The sequence below is a fragment of the Bactrocera dorsalis genome, chromosome 4, assembly GCF_023373825.1.
Source record: "Bactrocera dorsalis isolate Fly_Bdor chromosome 4, ASM2337382v1, whole genome shotgun sequence".
Lineage (NCBI taxonomy): Eukaryota > Metazoa > Arthropoda > Insecta > Diptera > Tephritidae > Bactrocera > Bactrocera dorsalis.
Genome location: NC_064306.1, coordinates 58263953 through 58285242, shown reverse-complemented (window position 1 = coordinate 58285242; position 21290 = coordinate 58263953). Strand labels below are relative to the sequence as shown.

The 21290-nt window shown below is 38.0% G+C and overlaps 1 protein-coding gene across 1 annotated transcript in view; it reads right to left on the bottom strand.

The window, feature by feature from the left end:
- The window catches only part of LOC109579497 (SCAN domain-containing protein 3), a 107031-nt gene that overhangs the window by 64349 nt on the left and 21392 nt on the right, over positions 1 to 21290 (bottom strand). The window contains exon 3 of the mRNA XM_019990046.3: positions 8287 to 8339. The gene's annotated coding sequence lies outside the window, so the exon portion shown is untranslated. The remainder of the gene's footprint in view (positions 1 to 8286; positions 8340 to 21290) is intronic.

Genomic DNA, 21290 nt, shown 5'->3' with positions numbered 1-21290 from the left:
ACTGGCATTCCTGGCTGTTCAAGTGGAACCCGTCTTGACCTTCGCAGGCTTGAGCCCCATAGAACACAACCTAACTTAATTAATAATCGTTGAAAGGCTTATTCTGTACAAAAGATGAGGATAGAGTCATGCGTGGAAGTTCACGCAAGTGAGGAAAGTTCTCTGAGCGCCATTCACTTGGTAGTGGCCAGAAACGATTCTGTTACATATGGCTCAAGCAGCTCACTGCTTCCGGTCTTAGAACAAGTATCGTCTGGGTAGCCAAAACACATCCATTTGAAGGCGAGCTAAAGTGAGAAAGCGAATCATCCCTACCCAGGTTTTAGCGCTGAATTTGGGACCCGCCACATAAAAACACACATTCAATGAAAGGATTAAACAAGTCTTGGATGAGACACATCCCTTTTGATGATGACCATGACAAACATGCACCTGGAATTTCCGGTCCCTTAATTAGGAAGGGGCCGCTGACCAGCTGGTTGATGACCTCGTAAGGATAAAGGCTGACATCACTGCCGTCGAAGAAATGCGATAAACGGGACAAGGTCGGTGTGGGATTCGTGGGGAAAGAAACCCAGTTGCCGAGTACTGGCATTCACCAGCTGAATACGTATCAAAGCGAACTTCTACAACATATCGCTGATTTACGCTCACACCTCGATGGAAGAGAAGAACGATGTGACTAAAGATGCCTTTTCTGAGCGCTCCTATCAGAGCTGGACACGCCACCGTCGGGGTCCGAAATATGGTTATCAATAATACTAGATTCCTGTATAGGAAAATTCATCAAGTTACCTGGCTGTCTCCGAACCGATCATGTTGTGATTGACGGAAAACACGTCTTCAATGTTTTAGATGTGCTACTCTCTGAGATCCTAGCATGGACTCGAACCACTATCTTGTTGCAGCGAAGATACGCACTCACCTCTGGGCAGCAGAAAATGGTCAGCAAACCCAAAGAAGGTTCGAAACATAGCACCATCATTCCAATCATTTTGATAAATATAATTTTAAATCTACCAAGATGTATTGATCTAGTGGAATAAGAAATTACTAGGTTAACTATAATGCGTGGTGCGACAACATGTAGAAATATGAATACCTAGAGACCATAATTTGGAAAATATACATATAACGATCTTACGATCTACTCGCTTTTAATAAAAAAAGAAATACATTCACTGCCGTTCTAGAAGTTCATAATAAAAATAATAGAAAAAAGCGTTGGCTACAATCGTTACTACGAAGGTACCAATAACTCATAAGTCTCCCTTGAAGAGTGTTACAAAACGATTACTATTATTCCTACAGGTTTCTTATCGTTCTTAAACATTTCGTATTACTTTTATCTGGCCACCCTATAAAATCCATAACACAATCATTGCATGCGTATCGCGCTCTCAGCTTCGTTTTCAATGCCATTTGCCACTTTTGTATTTTAATCTCGGCTCAGCCGCAAGTTGCATACAAAAAAGATACAAATACGAAACTTACAAAAACAAAAACAGAAAACAAAATACATAAACACACGCACATATTCAATGTAGTTGAAGGCTACGCAGGAGCGAAGTTGAATGATAATGCGAGACAACGCACAAGTTGAGAGCAAATCTGCATCTATATGAGCATATTTATTTGTTAAACTTTATATTTACATTTAAATGATATTCAGCGAAAGGCTGAAATGGAAAACTATACTATTTCGCACAACAACATCAACAGCCAGGCATATACGCCCAAAAGCACACCTCACTCGCACTCACACATGGAGGTAGTCTCCAAAGAAGGAGAGAGAGAAGGAAAGCGAAGTCTATTGTGGGGTCATGGTAACAACTGCGTGCGCTGCGTACTTAAATGGAGTGGAAGGGCTTGGCAGTAAGACCTTTTACTTGTTGGTGGAGTGGTGTTGTTTGCGTGTGTGGAATGCAATCACTGCGCTTCACCAAAGGATTTCGGAAAATGAAACATTTCATCTGAAAATTTGTTAAGGATTAACTCAATCAATGTGGCCTTTTTATATGCCGTCAGATTTTGGTTGAAGGACGATTTGAAAAATACTTACTCATATATAGATAACTTGCACATATTTATGTTTGAATAAAGGGTTACCCTATTGGAGGGCTTTAACGGAAAACACACTTCTGAAAATTAGAATAGCCTGGGAATGTTCAAAGGATTACAGGATTGAGTGGAAGACATGCAAGCACTTGTTCTCGATAGTGGTTTGCTATCGACCATTCCGAAAAATAAGCAGATTTTTGGTGAGGAAAAGATAGATGCACAGTTTTAGAGCGAAAAACTGTAGGTCTAGTTTACATACTATATATATGTATATACGAATGGACCGGCATGGCTAAATCGACTCAGCTCATCATTCTTCACAAAGAAGTTTAGAGTTACTCTTCACAGTAAGACGGAGTGGAGTGATTCCACCCGCGACTTACTTCAACTCAAAACTTCCATCAGAAACCATAACCATCGCAACTATCGCAAGTCAGCGTTAGACAAGCGATCTCAGCTTATGAGGTCAAATCGCTATTACTGGAAGAGTATATAGGAAGGCCGACCCGTCTGTCAGTTTGCAACCATGTATACCTGATCTAGGGGCCGGGGTAGCCGACAATGAGCTGGCCGACGACGCTCTGCGGCATTTATAGGATGATAGGACTAGAACTATGCATTGCGCTGGGGTTCCACACCATAAAGGAATTGCTCCGCACGAAGCAGGGAGTGGAAAGAGAACCTCACTGGCAGCAGGCAACAGAAGTGTGCCACACCAAACTACTCCTGGGCACTGCAGGCTCAAGAAACCCTTGTCCAACATGAGCCTAGTCTCCTGCGCAACCTGACGGTTTTGCGACATGGAACAGGAAACTCCAGAACACCTGATTCGGGATAGATTTCTGATAAATTTGTTGAAGTAAGCTCAAGGAGATCTATCTAGGATCCATCTATGTGGACAGGGCTGACATCACCGAAGATGCGCCCAGCAAGCTTTCGGAATGGTTCAAAGCGGTGGATCTTTGTGACCATAAGTGATATAAGCGAAGGCAGAACAGACAATAGTTCGCAGCGCTAACCTCAATTATTTTTTCTATCTATCTATTTACAAGATCAAGATTTCGCGGAAATTCTAAGACCTACGTACATTCATAGAAAATTATATTTAGATTAAAACTCCGTTTACCACTTGTTTCAGATAGCGCGAAAGCCAAGAAACACCGTCATCCGTTGAGGCCTTCTTGAGAGAGATGATTTCGAAAAATTACCGCCTTTTTGTAATTTTAATATTATATACATAGGTTTTGTTATTAATCAATATGAAAGTAAGAAATTCGATTCCTTTTTTCTTGTTCCCCGAATAAATATTAAACTCGCGCTGTTTTTCATAACTCTAGACTGGCTTAACTCCTTAAAAGAGGAAGATATTTCTCTTGATAAAATAATTTGCAAAACATTTTTCAACATCAAAGACTTAAGTTATGTTAAAAAAAAATTTTAATCCAAGTTTCAAAATGCTCTAAATGCAGCACCCTGTATAATTTCACTTCAACCATTTAAATAAATAATTAGCGAACTATATTTTTATAATGAGGACCAAAATGAGACAAATTTTATTTATCCAAATTTCAAAATGCTCTAATTGCAACACCCTGTATAATTGTTCTTTTCCCGATAAAATAATTTACAAACCATATCCCTACAATGAAGACCAAAATTATACTGATTTTTTTTTATTAAAAATTTGAAAATGCTCTAAATGCAGCACCCTGTATAATTTCACTTCTCCCGTTTAATTAATTTACAAAGTATATTTTTATAATAAAGATTAAAAAAATAATGATTTTTGTAATTCAAATCTCAAAATGCTCTAATTGCAGCACCCTGTATATTTCCGGTGAAATGTCTAGAGTTCAAAATACGCCAACTAATAAGCAATGCACAAACTAAGCCAAGCACTTGCTTAGCCTACAAATAGACAACTACTTTCCTACAAGTGCGCACAAACACATTTAAAAACACACATACATGCACATATACCCATATATAAGTACATATACCCACACATATACATACATATGTATGTATGTATATACTCTTCATCCAAATTTTGCCGCCACTCATCCATTTGGGCTACTTATTTATGCAGATTAACTATAATAAGTTGTTTGCTTACGAATTTGAAGAAAATAACGGGTGATTTTTTTGAGGTTAGGATTTTCATGCATTAGTATTTGACAGATCACGTGGGATTTCAGACATGGTGTCAAAGAGAAAGATGCTCAGTATGCTTTGACATTTCATCATGAATAGACTTACTAACGAGCAACGCTTGCAAATCATTGAATTTTATTACCAAAATCAGTGTTCGGTTCGAAATGTGTTTCGCGCTTTAATTTTGTTCAGCGATGAGGCTCATTTCTGGTTGAATGGCTACGTAAATAAGCAAAATTGCCGCATTTGGGGTGAAGAGCAACCAGAAGCCGTTCGAGAACTGCCCATGCATCCCGAAAAATGCACTGTTTGGTGTGGTTTGTACGCTGGTGGAATCATTGGACCGTATTTTTTCAAAGATGCTGTTGGACGCAACGTTACGGTGAATGGCGATCGCTATCGTTCGATGCTAACAAACTTTTTGTTGCCAAAAATGGAAGAACTGAACTTGGTTGACATGTGGTTTCAACAAGATGGCGCTACATGCCACACAGCTCGCGATTCTATGGCCATTTTGAGGGAAAACTTCGGACAACAATTCATCTCAAGAAATGGACCCGTAAGTTGGCCACCAAGATCATGCGATTTAACGCCTTTAGACTATTTTTGTGGGGCTACGTCAAGTCTAAAATCTACAGAAATAAGCCAGCAACTATTCCAGCTTTGGAAGACAACATTTCCGAAGAAATTCGGGCTATTCCGGCCGAAATGCTCGAAAAAGTTGCCCAAAATTGGACTTTCCGAATGGACCACCTAAGACGCAGCCGCGGTCAACATTTAAATGAAATTATCTTCAAAAAGTAAATGTCATGAACCAATCTAACGTTTCAAATAAAGAACCGATGAGATTTTGCAAATTTTATGCGTTTTTTTATCAAGATCTTAAAAAATCACACTATATAAAGTAAACACACGCACACATACAAATACACTGATAGCTTATCCTTCAAATTGATATGCAAATAGAAGGACCATTGCAATCGAATATGTTGCAATTGGATTTTGTTTTCAAAACAGTGAAATGGATATGCAATTTATGGATGAGAAAGCCATGGGCTATAATAAATTAAGTGTAAATGGGCAAATATTGAACGACGGTCATGGCCAATGTGGCTGGCTGTGTGCGCCGTGCAGATATGTTCGCATATACTCGCAGAGTGTGTGCTGGGTTCAGGGACCTAATGCATAAATAAATAATTAGGCAAATATTTGTATTTTGATTTGCTCATGCAAATATTTTGCCTATTCCTTATGGAACAGCTGTTTGGACTAAAATATTGTATGTATGTTGCATGAGTGTGGTGAATAGCTGCTGTGGTGAGATGAGCATGACTCAACGTATCTTAGTTAATGTGAATTTGGAGATTTGGGAGTATACGAGATTTGGGGTGAACTAAAAAATACAAAAAAAGTTCTAATGCTGTAAAAGAGAATATAAATAAAAGAATGTTAAAAATTAAAAATATTTTTTCGGTTAATTATTAGACATTTTTTGGGGTTTTCTTGAAACCCCTTATGGAGGATCTAACTCTAACTACCATATGTGACAATACCAATCTAAGAAACTGCAAATTTAGCTTGTTTAGTTCGCCCGCTGCGTCAAGTTGAGTAGACATGTGTTTGTAGTGCTCGTCACGAAAATGGAATGCGCCAGATTGGGCGAAACAGCTTCGGAAACGTACGCTAAAATTGTAGGAGTATATGGTGATAGTGCTCTTAAACCCGGAAACCAAACGCCAAAGCTCACAGTGTCTCCGCGCGCCCCCCGCCCGAAAAAAGCTCGCATGAGCAAGTCGAAGGTAAAAACGATGATTATTGCCTCTTGTGGAATCGTCCACAAAGAATTCGTTCCACCGGGGAAAACTGTGAATCAAGTCTACTATTGCCAAGTACTCGAAAGATTGCGAAAACGAGTCAACAGAGTGCGCTCAGACATCGCTTGTAACTGGATCCTTCATCACGACAACGCGCCGTGCCACACTGCCCTCAGCGTGTCCCAGTAATTGGCCTCTAAAGGGATCGCCGTGTTGCAACAGCCGCCTTATTCACCCGACATGTCACCCTGTGAGTTTTTTTTGTTTCCTAAAACAAAATCGGTGGTCAAGAGGACCCATTTTGAGTCGATTACGGACATCCAGGCGGCCGTGACAAGGTACTCGCAGACATCTCAGTCGAAGCGTTCCAGAAATGTTACGAAGCATGGAAAACGCGCTGGAATCGCTGTATAGCTGCCCAAAGGGACTACTTTGAAGGGGATGGCAGAGTTGTAGAATAAGTTTCAAATATACGGTTTTTATGGAATCAGTCTCATTACTTAATTATCATACCTCGTAATTAGCTTAATAATTACACAGTTCCTTTAATTTAATTTTCTGAGTCTATTTTCAAATTTAAATAAGATAAAGTTAAAAAGGTAAATACAGAAATAAATGAGCAATCAAATTAATAAATAAACACATTTAGAAATTCATAAATATGTGGGTCACCCAACTTATGCTCTTTCCTCGACACTAACTCACTTTCAGTTGGCATATTTGCTCATTCATCGCCGCATAAACTTATGCCAACTCTCAAATATCTCTTGCCGACGCCGCAAAAATTCAGCACGTTGACAGTGCAATATCTGCATGAATGCAGGTGCGCCACCGCAGCTGCAGCGCCACCACCAGCACTTATCGAGGTGCAAACGCAAGATTGTGTTGCCGCAAGAAGCGGCAAATGCGTAAGAACCGTGGCAACGCCATTATTAGTAGTTGGCAACAATTTGTTTGTCATAATTCTACAGCGCCGGCAGAAGTTTTGTCGCGCAAATTTGTTGCAATTGCAGGCCGCATTGTAGTTGCGTGGCAAGATAGTGCCGTAGAAGTGCTTTCAGGTAAAATATAATGTGAAGAATCTAGCAACAGCGAAAGTTTGAGGCAAATACAATACTACAATTGCTTGCCGGAGTTATCTTAAGAAATTCGCTGGATTTTGCTGCAACAGATTATTGCCGCATATATTTTTGCTACTTTTTCCATTTTATATTTTTTCTTTGAAACATCGAGAACAAGCAAAGAACTTATATAAAAACTAACTACTTACTCAAAACTACTTTTGAGCGCATCGCAAGAAGTTCATACACGCACACACACATGTTCATACATGCATTCAAGTATGGATATATACAGATATAACATCCACCATATAGTGCGATTTGTACATTTGAGACTAAATTGCGGTATTAAGTCAGTAGCTTCAACTAGATTTCAGGACCTAAATTTGAACTGGTCCGAAAGTGAATTCAAATAAATTTAAGTCCCAATGTAAAAAATCTTAAAATGAGAAATCAGGATTTCTATCGACATGCTTACTGTTTCCACTGCAGAACTAGAAGTAACTTAGCTCCGAACTAGTTGCTTCCACTACAGCGTCTAATGATCACACGCCTACACTACAGGATTATGATGCGATTCTGAGCATGTTGCATGTTTTCCATATGAGCGCTCAAAAGAAAAGAGCACATCTATATTAGTCAGTATACCATATGCATATATACACATGTATGTGTGTGGTTGGCATGAGGACTCAGCGGTTAAATCGCGCTAATAATGTTGTTGCTGTTGATTGTTTATCTTCATGTGACGCTATACATTTATGCGACGGTTAGCGGCTTGAAAATTATTGCACTGCAGCTGCTGACGTCTCAGTTTTTTATACTTCAAGTGTTCAGAGGGTTTTTTTGTTTCATTTTTCTCGGCGTTGTGCGCTCATGATTCTTCAAGTTTTTTTATTTTTCCCCGCCCATTCACTTTGTCTTGCGCTATCATGTTTAAGTTTGCAATGCGCTCGCACTTAACTCAAAGAAAGTTTTCTCTTTTGCAGTTTCATAAATGATTTCTATTGTGCGGTGAAGCAGTGAGTCGCTAATGTGGCTTCGTTGCGTTTAGAAATGGTTATGCGGTTACTTTACACATTAGTCAAAAAAATATAATGTTGCCACTTTTTTATGTAACCTTTTAACTGCTTAGCGGTAAATTTGGGAGATAACCGTTGGTGTAGGAAATAAAAAAGAAAATTCATAACACTTACCATTTATGAAGCAGCCTTTGTAGTTAGAAATGGACTTCTTCTTCCTGGCGAAACTAGATGTAAGAAGGAAAATATTTATGATTATTAGTATTTTATATTCTTGTCTGTAGTTTGAAGGAAATTTTTTTATTTATTAAATATTTAAATTTAAAATTTCTAAAATTTGAAAAAAAAGCTTGAAATCTGGTTTTTCGACTTTCCCCATAAAATTATTCCTTTAAAAGTTATATGCAGTTAAAGATATACATCAAATGACTTAAGCATTCATACTAGTGATTTCTGTGTTACTCATACGACATGGCGTACTGTATAAACTTTCAACAGCAAGGTGGATAAAAGTGCTCCAAAAGTTCTTACTATTCAATTGTATAAATCACATCAAAATAATTTCAAATTTGACTTGTTCAACCTAATACACACATTTAGAATTTTTTTAGTTTAATACATACATATGTATATATATATATATATTTAATATAATGCTCGTATTTAGAGTTATTTAAATTTTTTGTTTTGGTTTTTTATTGTTCTAAAAATGTAATAAATACCTACAAATAGTCACGTAAATTTAACCTATTTGACACTATTACCACTTATATTTTACACTTAACGCTGTTTATAAAACACACAGTGAGACATTAGATTTGGTTCATTTGGTTTTGAATTGAACATGCTTTTCGCTGAAGTATCATCTTCCATGCGAACGACAAAGTTTAATCAGGGCATTTGCTGGATTTTTATGCGTTTAACTATATTCATGTCATCGTTGAGCTCATACAGCTCGTTGTTCCATTTTTTTGATATACATATGTATGTATATCGCTAATGCAGACGATCCCAAAGACCATACAGAGAATAGTTCTCTCGAATACTCTAAGTGCTTTCTCATTTCGGTTCGTCATCGTCCCCGTTTTTGCGCTGCGGATAGGAGTGAGAAGAGACTTGTAGAGCGCAATTTTTATTGATTGAGAGAGGCATCTGTTGCTCAATTTCCAACCGATCCCAAAATGATACCCATCGGCAGGAGGTATTCTACGCTTGATCTCCAGGCTAAGATTTGTGGTAGAATATATACTAGTTCTGAGATATACAAAGTCCGTCACTTTTTTAATTTTATTGCTGATAACAGAGACCTAGTTTCCAAGACGTGAGGAGTTTTTGTGTGTAGCCTCCAGGTAGTTTTTCTGAGCTTAGTACATATGTATATTACATAGGTTGCCAAATCCGCTTTTTTGCTCTTTATTCAATGCTTTATAAAGAGTGTTACAGTGATCAGATTTAGTTCAAATAACGGCTGTTTCATTCCATAATCTGTATCCATCTAGACGGTAACTTCATAATACACCCCTCGTAAAATCACCCTCCTTATTTTCGAAGGACTCGGAGAGCCACTTTTCACAAGCCTCTTTTGAGTTCAACTTTACACCAACAAGAGCGTTCGCCATGGACAGGAATATGCGGTAATCACTTGGCGCTATGTCCAGGCTATATGGTGGTTGCGATAAAACCTACCATCAGAGCTCCCATAGCTTTTGACGAGTCATCAAGGAAGTGTGTGGTCTGGTGTTGTCTTGGTGGAACACTACTCGCTTCCTGTTGGCCAATTCTGGACGCTTCTGGTCGATCGCCTGCTTCAAGCGTTTCAGTTGATCGCAATTAAGCGTCTGTTTGGGATGACTCACCGGCCTTCGACCACGACCGTTTTCCCTAGATATTGTCGTATGCGATCCATTTTTCGTCGCCAATCACCATCCGCTTCAAAAATAGGTCGACTTCGTACCGTTTCAGCAGCATATCCCAGGCGTTGATTCGGTCCAGACGGTTTTTTTTCCGGCAAAACATGAGGCACCCAAACATCAAGCTTTTTTGTGTATACAGCCTTCTGCGGATGGTTTAAAATGGTTTGGTAATTAACTCACATTTTCTGGGCGATGTCACGAGAAGCCATATGCAGGTATAACTCGATGCTTTTCATGAGTTGAACGGTATTCGTCGTCTCAGGTCTTCCGCCGGCTGGATTATCTATGGTATCGTTTTCACCCGGTCTGAATCGTCGAAACCTTTCCTTCGCAGTTCAAAGTGATAAAGTATCATCCGCCAAAACACCATTAATCTCACGGAACGTTTCTCTAGCGGATTAGTGAACTCCATTTTTACACGTCTATAACTATTGAACGCAATATATGAATATGTTGTAAAGGGTGATTTTTTAAGAGCTTGATAACTTTTTTTTAAAAAAAAACGCATAAAATTTGCAAAATCTCATCGGTTCTTTATTTGAAACGTTAGATTGGTTCATGACATTTACTTTTTGAAGATAATTTCATTTAAATGTTGACCGCGGCTGCGTCTTAGGTGGTCCATTCGGAAAGTCCAATTTTGGGCAACTTTTTCGAGCATTTCGGCCGGAATAGCCCGAATTTCTTCGGAAATGTTGTCTTCCAAAGCTGGAATAGTTGCTGGCTTATTTCTGTAGACTTTAGACTTGACGTAGCCCCACAAAAAATAGTCTAAAGGCGTTAAATCGCATGATCTTGGTGGCCAACTTACGGGTCCATTTCTTGAGATGAATTGTTGTCCGAAGTTTTCCCTCAAAATGGCCATAGAATCGCGAGCTGTGTGGCATGTAGCGCCATCTTGTTGAAACCACATGTCAACCAAGTTCAGTTCTTCCATTTTTGGCAACAAAAAGTTTGTTAGCATCGAACGATAGCGATCGCCATTCACCGTAACGTTGCGTCCAACAGCATCTTTGAAAAAATACGGTCCAATGATTCCACCAGCGTACAAACCACACCAAACAGTGCATTTTTCGGGATGCATGGGCAGTTCTTGAACGGCTTCTGGTTGCTCTTCACCCCAAATGCGGCAATTTTGCTTATTTACGTAGCCATTCAACCAGAAATGAGCCTCATCGCTGAACAAAACACGCGCGCGAAACACATTTCGAACCGAACACTGATTTTGGTAATAAAATTCAATGATTTGCAAGCGTTGCTCGTTAGTAAGTCTATTCATGATGAAATGTCAAAGCATACTGAGCATCTTTCTCTTTGACACCATGTCTGAAATCCCACGTGATCTGTCAAATACTAATGCATGAAAATCCTAACCTCAAAAAAATCACCCGTTAGTTGTCAAGACCTTTCAAAGATGTATAGTATTGCCAGATACGAGCTCTGTAGCACCTTATACATAGCCGCGAAATTCAAAAAGGAGGAAGAAAGATATTGACAAACCAAATATATTGGCATGCGTGTGATTTTTTAAGTATTCCATAAATACTTATGGGAACTTACATACTTACATATTTAAATACTTAGCATATAGTATATGCTGGTGGAAACAGAAATTCAATATGCTATTAAACGAATTTCTATAAAAACTGGTTAAAATTATTTATTTAAGACTTAAACGGGCATTTATTTAAAGTATTGTTGTTGCATGAAATTATATACTTTTTCCACGAATTTCGCGATATTTTACAACTATTAGGTTTCACTAATACACACAGGGGACCGTTTACCGCTGCTGTGCAGTTGGGAGCACGCGGCTTGTTTATTAAATGTTTGCCCAAACAACGCAGGAAATACAAAAGTGCATTTGTATGTGTATATGTGTGTGAATTGTGTAAAAAATTAACAAAAACAAAAATTATGTTAACAACATGTTGGCAAAAAATGCATTTTATGCACGTTGCAAGTGGCATTAGATGTGGTTATGGCTGCCAACCGCCGCCAGCACGTGCGTAGCGCTGCAAGTATGCGTGCGCCTGAGTGTGTGTGTGTGTGTGGTGTGCATTTATGCTTGTTTATTGCACAAACAGTGCGCAGGTGGTGCCGCATGCGAGTGCCAGCATTACCTGCATTTTCATTAAAACCACAATTTATACGCCAATTATTGTATTTGCCAGACCTTTCCACTTTATTATTTTAAATTAAAAATTGATGCAACATTTAATTGCGCACGTACACGTGCGTGCGAATGAAATTAAGTTTTTTTTTCGTTGTTGTTGTTGTTGCAATGATTTTTCTTTTGTTATTGGTGAAGTAAATATAAATACAGTGGTGTATATATATATGTATATATATATATGTTACATACATATATATTACAATATATGTACATATTTAGGGTGGGTCGAAAAAAATTATTATTTTTTCGTTTGATATTCTGAAAATTTCGTTCATAAAACTTCCTAAGCAGGGTTTGCCGTTTAAAAGATATTAACGGTTAAAATATAATTTTTTGAAAAAAAAATTTAAAACCGTTAGGCGGAGAACCTTCCCGTTATAATTAAGAGATCATACTGGATAGTCTTTCTTATTGTCTATCAAACAATTTTTCAGAATATCAAACGAAAAAAAAAGTTTTTTTTCACCCACCCTAATATATATGTATGTATGTATATATGTATGTATATGTGAATATATATTTATATTATAGTCTTTCTTATAGTTGTCTATCAACTAATTTTTCAGACTATCAAACGAAAAAAAAATTATTTTTTTGACCCACCCTAATATACATATGTATGTATGTACATACAATGTGTATACATATAAATGTATATAGATATACTTAAGCCACATTTACTCAATCAAATATTCGTTCGATGAATATGCATTTCTGCGCGTAAGTGTACTTTTACACCTATTCATATACGTATATAAAATATGTATGTATGTATGTATTTATGCATATGTGCCTGTGTTTGTGTGTGTGTGTCGTGTTTGCATTTTGATTGGCAAAATTGGGTATTTGCGGCGTACCACGGATACGCTTTAATGAAATGAAATTAATGCAATTAAAAATTTTAGTGCCATAAAATGCGGCATGCAACATGCGCTGTTGCAAGCATGTGTATGTGTATATTTTTTATAGCGCGCATGTATTTTATGCAGCATGCAGTACTTTGCGCCAACACAAGCTGTTCTAACTAACACACAGCCATCAACTAACACAGACACACAAACACTTCACACACACAAACACTTCACGCACACAAACTCAGAACACACACATTCTCTCATATGCTCACACATGCACGCACAATTTCACTTTGCCGCTAAATACTTTGACGTAATGTTCGCCGCGTTCTGTTTACGCCTCGTTGACTGCTTGACCGCCTGCACCGGTTGACAGGCTATGGCCGTTGCGGACGGACACAGCGGCCGCCAACAGCGTTTATGTTAACAAAATATTTTATTATAGCAAAGGTAATTAAAGAATATTTTAGCCTTTAATTAAGTATGCAAATGTGCCTAAAAATTACCAGCCTAAATCCCATCAATTAAATGGCACTTTTAATGAGTGCAACGGCGAGTAAATACATAATTACGCAATGCACTAAATGCATGGACACATATAAAGCCACATGCAAGCATACACACATACATACACACGCACATAGTTATGTTAATGTCGGGTAATTAAAAGCGAAAATTGGCGTTTATATAGTTTTGTATTTATTTGCTGTAAATATTATGTGCATATTTTAAATGGGATATTTAATTTAATCAAAGTACTATGTGGCAAGGCTGTAATGTATGAATATATAATGCACTAGTGGCTATAGCAAAATCTAATAAATAAATTTGGCGCATTACTTATGGTACTCATGGAGTGGTAGATAATGCCAGCATTTTAGACATGCTTTATGGATTAAAGTAACAATCTAAAACTGAAATCTAGTATGCATAAAAAGAATATTGTATGCTTAGATGATTCCGAGCCATAAATTGTCATTTTGGAGGTAACTTCATAACGCCTATTTCATAGAAAACCTCGTTTCTATTGACTAAGCACAGTCGATAGCCACAAGAGTCGATTTTTTTAACAGAAAAAGTATTCACAATAGACAGAAACAGACAGTAATCACTTGGTATCAAATTCGGACTATTAAATGCATACATAAGAATCTCCCAACCCAGCTCCTAGAGCTTCTGGTGGCTCACAATAGATGTGCGTGACGTGATGGAACACAATTCCTCCCCTATTGGCTAAAACTGATCGCTTCTCGGCGATTGCTTTTTTCAAACCCATCCAATTGAAGCTTTAAGTTAGCAGAGTGTAAAGAGTGATCCAAGTAGAGGTACTTTTTTCAATAGCCTTTTTTCACAGATCACGCGTGAGTCATATCAAGTTGTCACGCTATTTTTGTTCAGTATTGTTTGGTATTTCATCATGAAAAGACTTATGCCTAAACAACGTTTACAAATCGTTCAACTTTATTACGAAAATTCACGTTCCTTCAAGACTGTGTTTCGCGCGCTTCACTCAACTTTTGCCCAACAGAATCGGCATACTGAGCATATTATCCGCAACATCATCACCCACCTTGAGACTCAGCATTCATTATTGGATAATATTCGACCGAAAAAACCACGTCCAGCACGCAGTGAAGAAAATATAGCAGCCTTAGCTCAAAGTGTACAAGAAGACCGTGGAGAGTCGACTCGACGCCGTTCGCAACAACTCGGACTTGATGTATGGGACGACTGGCGCATTTTACATCGAGATCTTAAAAAGAAAGCGTACAAAATACAGCTTCTGCAAGAACTGAAGCCAACTGACCTGCGGAAGCAACAACGCTTCGCTCTATGGGCTCACAAGAAGACTGGACATTGTCGAGTCAAATTTTGTTCAGCGATGAGGACCTTTTCTGGCTCAATTCATTTCATCCTGAAAAAAAAAACGATTTGGTGTGGTTTGTGGGGCGAGATCCCGAACTGCAATTTCAGGCATCAAATAGTCGATTACGTTCTCATCGGTATCTTTTCTGAAGAAATATGGACCGATGAGAACGTAATTGACTATTTGATGCCTGAAATAGTAGCTCGTGATCTCGGCGACCTTTGGTTGTCAACAAGGCGGTGCCACCTCCCACAAATCACACCAATCAATGGATATATGAGAGAATACTTCGGTGAGCAGATAGTTTCAGGGTCGACCGGCTTTTGCCGTTTTTCTTATTTTTTTCCTTCGAAAACATCGAAAACTGCGAAACATCACGCCTGTCATTTGGAATGCTCGAACAAGTCATCGAAAATTGTACTCAACAAATGGATCGTCAGAGAGTAGCTGCGACCAATATTTGAAAAAGAAAATCTTCGAAAATTGGATTTGAAGTTTCTGTATTTTTATTATTATTTCAGGACTTCTCATGTAATAATAGGATTTAGGCTAGAGCAAATTTTTAACGTTGATGATTTGTTACTACGGTTATTTTTCTAACGCCACATACTAAAGCCATATATTGGGAAAAATGGATTTTTTCTTCTTACTGCGCCGTATGTATATTTTATTCTGAACCTCATCTACAGCATTAATTAACACTGAACATACTGTGTATGATGACTCTTCTTCTTTGAAGGCAACAAAAATATATTAAAAAATTTCGATTTTTTTTTGTCATAAATAAGTTTCAAATGAAGCATGTCGCTTATTTATATCTTCCTATAAATTAACTGAATTTTTGAATATTGGATAAAATAAGCATTTTATTATGAAAAACTTTTCAATGTATATACTATGCCTCCAAATTTATTCGGAAAATAATGAGAATTACTTCAGTAAATTTATATATATGTATGTACATATATCGATATAACAACTAGTATCCGTGTAGTAAAATCAACTAGTTATATACTCTCTCACAACTAGTACTACAAGGAGTGTTCCAAAGTAAACAGAACTTTTTGAATCTAGCGCCCTCTGGTGGCGCCATCTATATGACAACTGGTGCGTTAGAATATGCTATCTTTATCAATTGTCCAGTAAGAATTTCATGACATTTCATATATTGGAAGTCAAGTTATTGCGTATTAAGTGTCAGTATGTTTGTGTTATCGGTGCGAAAATGAGCTTCGAACAAAGAGCCAACATTAAATTTTGTTTTAAAATTAGTAAAACTCTTACGTAAACGTTTCAGTTGATGAAACAAGTTAATGGCGATGATTGCCTATCCCGTAGCAGAGTGCACGAGTGTTTTGAACGTTTTCAAAGTGATCGTGAGGACATAAATGAAGATCAATATGTGGGCCAATCAAACTCCGTGATCACCGGAAATTCCATCGAAACCGTGATTTGACCAAAAATCACATTTTAACCGCTAACCACTCCCCGTATTTACCTGTATGGCACCGTGAAAATCTTTCCTTTTAGGAAAGATGCATTTGTCCATGAAAAGAAAGGGTTATGCAGACCTAGAGGCCATTCAAAAGGCTTGCACCGACATACTGGCGGTCATACCGCCCAACGAGCTAAAACACTTATTCGACATGCTTTTGGACCGTGCAAAAGGCTGCATTGAAGCAACAGGAGACTATTTTAAATAAAATAATTTGATTTTGTCGAAAAAACCATTTGATCCGTTTTTTTTTAAGTCCTGTTAACCATAAATTTAGTTTGCTCTGGGCATCAGTCACTAGATCTCCTCTGGGAGTTCTACAAAAGTATGCTCTGGTCTTGAAACCTTCTGTTAGTCGACGCATCTTATTGTAGAATTTTCAGCCATTACCTCTGTCGGCCAACTTGTCAAGCTCTTCTTACTTACGCCATTCGGCCTCTCTCTTCTTTTGTCTTCAAATCTCGCTTCCTTTTTCAACTTTCGGTATCTATCCCATCCCTGTTTTCTATCTTCTGTGACACGGTACATCTCATCGTACCAGCTGTTTCCCTTTTCCGAAAACCAATACTTTCTTTTGGACTTGTACGTAAGGAACTTGAAATTCCACAGTTCCTTTTTACCGAATCGCTTCTGAGTGCTCTCAGAGAGCAAGAGCACAAGGCAAAAAGAAAGAGTAGAAAGATTGTTTGCAACTTCTAGACATCGAACCTTCCTTGTGTTTGTTGACATGCTTGTTTTCTTAATAGAGGTGGGTGCGAATCTTCGCTGCAACAAGAAAGTGGTCCAAGCCAATGTGAATCCAGAAATTTTTATAAAACTGATGCTTTTGTAACTAGTCCGGCTTTAGTAATTCAAAGTACTAGTTCCAAACTAGTATTTTCCCCAACTTGTATGCAGTTTCCCTACAGGGTTACCACGCACACATACAATTTTTGAATTATTAAGCCAAGCGTTTATTTTTACATCGCTAATATCCGCTTCGTGCTGGTAAATACGAAGTGCATAACTCCCGTGTTGATGCGCTTTTTATGGAAAGCTTTCAAAAAATTACGCAAAAGTTCGCATATAATTTATTTACAAAACGGGATTTACATACAACGGTAATTTTCACAATGTGTTTATGTGTGTTTTTGGTTACAGTAGTGTAGGTAAAAAACTACACACAAACACACACATACTCACATGTGATACAACTTTTCGCTACTCTTTCCACCATTAGCCGCTCATTTGTTACAGCGATTCGCTTAATCCGCTGCAATTACCTGAGATTATAATTAAATTTATTTGCAAAACAAGCACGCAAGCGCTGCAGGTGAGCTAAGCGACAAATGCGTGGCTAAAAAGCGCCACAAAGTATGTTATGATTTTAATAAAGTGCTTGAGCGGTGCGATAAGTTCTGGTTGGTGGCGTGGTAAAAAGCTGGGCGCTTAAAATTATGTGATTTAAAGCTATTGATAAACAAGATTCGCAGCTTAGATCGCGAAAGTCTGTAACCCTTCATAATAACTTCATTGTGGTTTTTATAAAATGTGCGATTTTCGGTTAGTGAACATAATCACTGGCGCTGTGCTTTATTATAATGAAATTTAAAACATATGTAAGTGAGGGTTATGTAAAGGGTTGTTCATTGTGTATCGCAAATAATTTTTTTCTCAATAATAAAAGTTTTAACATATCGTATTTATATATTGCAGATGAGAATATACAAGGAATGGGCCTTGTGGGACTTAGAACATTCATCTTTCGATAAGAATGATTAGTTAAAATATCGTGTACGAAATTTCCGATCAACACCTCAAAACCGATTGGACTGATTTTCTTACATATAGACATATTCAACTCGTCACACTGACTTATAGGGTCTCTAACTTCGTATAAAACTTAATATACCCCGTAATACCCAGACTACGACCGCATAAATAATCTCCACTCCAATTAGTTCATATAATAATATCGATTATATTCCATATGGATTCAAAACTCATTGTTTCAAGAAGAAGTCGGATTTCGAACAAACACACATATTCCGAACACCGATAAAGTCGCTCAACTTTCGTCATCAAGCTTACATCACGTTTCGGCACACCCCTGCAGAATGGCACTGACAGATCGAGATGACTACAGTAAAGTAAAGTCAATAGCAAGGCAAACAATAGAGTATTTCTTATGCAATTGTCTTGCACTAGCATGGCTACGTTTAAAACATTTCGATGCCCCGCGGTACTGGGGTGCATAGTACACGGTATCATGGACACTGAAAGGTACTGATAGTGAGGCCACAGGACTTATTGAAATTCTCGTAAAGCGCTGGCATCCTAAAGGTTGACGATCTTTCATGAACTGAGGACTAAAACTGGCCAATGCGTAGCTCACGAGCCTGCTAGAGTAACTTAACCTAAACTATGTCACAAAAAATTATCGATACTATTACCAACCAAAGGGGACTGAAATGGGGTATAGTCATGCTTCTGTATGGGCAGTTACAGTCGAGAGAGTCAATGAGAGGAAGTTTCAGCGGAGCCACTCTGACATATTCGGTTAAAGGGATCGCTGAAGTCTAATTTTATAGTTTGCCTACGTAAAACACACTTCATTGTTGTTGTATAGTTTGTTCACCAGAGAGGCTCCGAGCGGGTGTTGGCCTTGAAACAAGCGGATCGCACTTTTGGTACGAATGTCGGAAAATTCAGCCTCCATGGCGAAACCTCTCCAAATGGGTTGAGGCTGATCGACTTCAAAGGCGCCCGAAATATGGTTGGCTTTAGTACCAAATTTCAGCATAAAAAAACTCATCAAGCTACTTGGCCGCCCGCCTCTATACAGCCCGTCCACAAACACAGGGAAGGTGCGACGTTGAGAAATGGTTTTCAACTCGAATCTCACTCATCAGCAACTCGATTATGCCAAAAATCCTACGAAAAGATGCGGTGACTAACGGAAGGTTTCTAGACCGGAACGGAACACTTTTTCAGTCTGTGAACGGCAGTGAATATGTAACATCTAGAGATGATGAAACCGATTCCCCAATTGATGCAGGGGTGGCTAACGGTTTATCCTCCTGATCTGACAGCATGCACAACGAACAGGAGATAGAGGAAACGATACTGATGCTGATTCACTCCAAACCAATTCGATTTTCAGGGTTCACCAATCTTTTTTTCACTCTTAGAGAAATTTTGTATGATCTTGAAATCTGCTCCAAACTTTTGATATACTATATATTTCCATGAGACTCTTAATTGTACAACCAATGTTGCGAAAGCTGACAAAGTCGATCCGGCTTAACTTTTAGAATGAATCCTGAGTACTTCGACACAAAGACTACAGATCCCTTCGCATGTTAACCTGTTATTTAAGTCACCCTAGTACGGGACCACTATTACCACGCTTAAGTGCAAGAGAAATGAAATAAGAGGAACCTTCCTTATTCAGGGTTAGGACCTTAAGATGCGTAGTGCCAAATTGCAGTACCTAGAACATTGACTGATGTCATAATATAGGCAAACTTTTTAAATAAGATTTCTGCTGAGGCTTAAAGACTTGTAGACATTTTCAAAAGATCGTTCTGTTTAACAAATACCTTGACTGATATATTTTCAAGATTTCATCGAAAAAACTTTCAAATTTTTCAAACAAAATTTTATAAACTTTTCAAGATCCTTCAAGAGTACCATATACGACAAGTATGTGAATATAATTTCAACATTCTCAAAAACACTAATTTCATTATCTCAATTTTGCTATAATTCATTTACAAATAAAAAAAAAGCACAAACATGCCTACTCAAATTCTATACAAAATAATATTTAGAAGTAAATAAATCTGAATACTCACTCATATTAACACGCTGTTTCACAAATTTACAGTTCCTACATATGTACAATATTCTACAACATAGCAAAAGCAGTCGACTGAAAACGAGCCAACACATAAAAAATTATGCACATATGTTAAGCCGAGGAGTTGAGCCACCGCATGCCAATGTCAATAAATGACCAAATGACTGAACAGGCTTACAGCCAGTCGAGCCGAACGAAGGCGTGAACAACTATGTAAAATGTGTAAGCAATAACAACAACAAGTAAAAATTGCACACACTCACCACAACAACAACAAATGAGAATTCTATTTCCATGCTTTTCCAGCCTTGAATGCTGCCAGCTACGGCGCTTTTGCTGTGTTTCATGGTGTTGCCGGTGCAATGAGGGTAAATACAAACAAGTCCTGCTTCCGTTTCCGCCCTTAATGCCGCCGCCGGCTAAATCCCAATAAACAAAAGCAAAAACACGCATTCTGTCTTGCATGGCTTGTTGTTTCTCTCTTTATTTTTAACATCACAATTATGTACTATGTGTGTGTATTTGTTTTAAATAGCAGAAAAGGATAATAAATAACTGATTAACAAGGGAAGAAACCAAATTGCAAAGCAACACATTTTCCAGTTATGCCAGGGATACACCCGAGGAATGAATTCCGTTCTCATGACAGTCGGGTTTACAAAACCGGTACGGACTCGGAATTTTGTCTGGTCAAGGACTGTCAAATTGGCAGAATTCTGCCGCTACAATAACAACAACCGGAATGAACTCACATGAAAACCCATCATAACGGTTAAAACTAATAAAGAATGGGACCATTGCGTATATTTTCAGTACTAGATCTATACAGCATTATCAGAAACTGTATCGATTTCGGACTTGATTAATAAGCCAGTTTGAATACAATATCTGCCAATACTTAATTTTGTATCTTTCGTCTTAGAAATACCGTGGTTTTTGCTGGTAAGTCACTTTGAAGCCAACTTATGTAAGTATAATGAATATGAATTTTCTTTCAGCCCCAAAAGCGTCGAGCGGAAGTACTAGCAACAA